Raw genomic sequence first — 1863 nt, 5'->3', positions numbered from 1 at the left:
GTAGATGAGTCTAACATGTGTATATATAGAGGACTAACTACAAGGCAGATGAGTCCAACATGTTCATATAGAGAGAGCTGGCTACATGGCTGATGAGTCCAACATGGCCATGTACAGAGAGTTACCAACATGGCAGATCAGTCCAACTAATCCATGCACAGAGAGCTAGCTACATGGCAGACAAGTTCAAAATGTCCATATACAGATTGGCTAACTACATGGCAGAGTAGTGCATCATCTCCATATACAGAGTTCTAGCTACATGGCAGATGAGTCCAACGTGTCCATATACTGAGAGCCAGCTACATGGCTCATGAATCCAACATGTTCATTTACTGAGAGTTAGCTACATGACAGATGAGTCTAACATGAGTATATATAGAGGACTAGCTACAAGGAAGATAAGTCCAACATGTACATACTGATAGAGCTGGCTCAATGTTGGATGAATCCAACATGTCCATATACAGAGAACTAGCTACGTAGCAGACAAGTCCAGTATGTTCTTTTACAGAAAGCTACCTACATGGCAAATTAGTCCAACATATCCATGCACAAGAGCTAGCTACATGGCAGACAAGTTCAACATGTCCATATGTAGAGAGCTAGCTATATGGCATTGTACTGCAGCATTTCCTTATACAGAGTAAGAGTTACATGGCAGATGAGTCTAACATATACTGAGAGGTAGATACATGACAGATGAGTCCAACATGTGTGTATTTAGTGGGCTAGTTACAAGGCAGATGAGTCGAACATATTCATACAGACAGAGCTGACTACATGGCTGATGAGTCCAACATGTCCATATACTAAGAGTTAGCTACATGGAAGATGAGTCCAACATGTATATATAGAGGAGTAGCTACAAGGCAGATCAGTCCAACCTTTTCATACACGGAGAACTGGCTACATGGCTGATGAGTACAACATCTCCATATACAGACAGCTAGCTACATGGCAGACAAGTCCAATATGTTCATATACAGAGAGTTACATACATGGCAGATCAGTCCAACATATCCATGTAGAGAGAGCCAGCTACATGGTAGACGAGTCCATTATGTCCATATGCTGAGAGCTAGCTACATAACAGAGTACTGCAACATATCCATATAAAGAATACAAGCTACATGGCAGATAAGTCCTACATGTCTATATACGGAGAGTTACCAACATGGCAGATCAGTCCAACTAATCCATGCACAGACAGCTAGCTACATGGCAGACAAGTCCAAAATGTCCATATACAAATTGCTATCTACATGGCAGAGTAGTGCATTATTTCCATATACAGAGTTCTAGCTACAAAGCAGGTGAGTCCAACGTGTCCATATACTGAGAGCCAGCTACATGGCAGATGAGTCAAATGTGTCCATATACTGAGAGTTAGCTACATGGCTCATGAATCCAACATGTCCATATACTGAGAGTTATGTAGTTAGCTACATGGCAGATGAGTCTAACATGTGTATATATAGAGGATTAGCTACATGGCAGATGAATCCAACATGTTCATACACAGAGTGCTGGCTACAGGGCTGATGAGTCCAACATGTCCATTTAGAGAGAGCAAGGTACATGGCAAACAAGTCCAATATGTTCATATAAAGGGATCTACCTACATGACAGATCAGTCCAGCATATTTATGCACAGAGAGCTAGCTAGATGGCAGATGAGTCCATAATGTCCATATACAGAGAGCTAGCTACATGGCAAAGTAGTGCAACATTTCCATATACAGAGCAATAGTTACATGGTAGATAAGCCCAACATGTCCATACACTGACAGCTACCTACATGGCAGAGAAGTCCAATATGTTCATACACAGAGAGCTACCTACATGGCAGAACAGTACAGC

This window comes from Chrysochloris asiatica, unplaced genomic scaffold (assembly GCF_000296735.1).
Source record: "Chrysochloris asiatica unplaced genomic scaffold, ChrAsi1.0 scaffold00186, whole genome shotgun sequence".
In the NCBI taxonomy this organism is placed as follows: Eukaryota; Metazoa; Chordata; class Mammalia; order Afrosoricida; family Chrysochloridae; genus Chrysochloris; species Chrysochloris asiatica.
The sequence above is the reverse complement of the archived record's forward strand: the minus strand, read 5'-3'. Positions refer to the sequence as shown.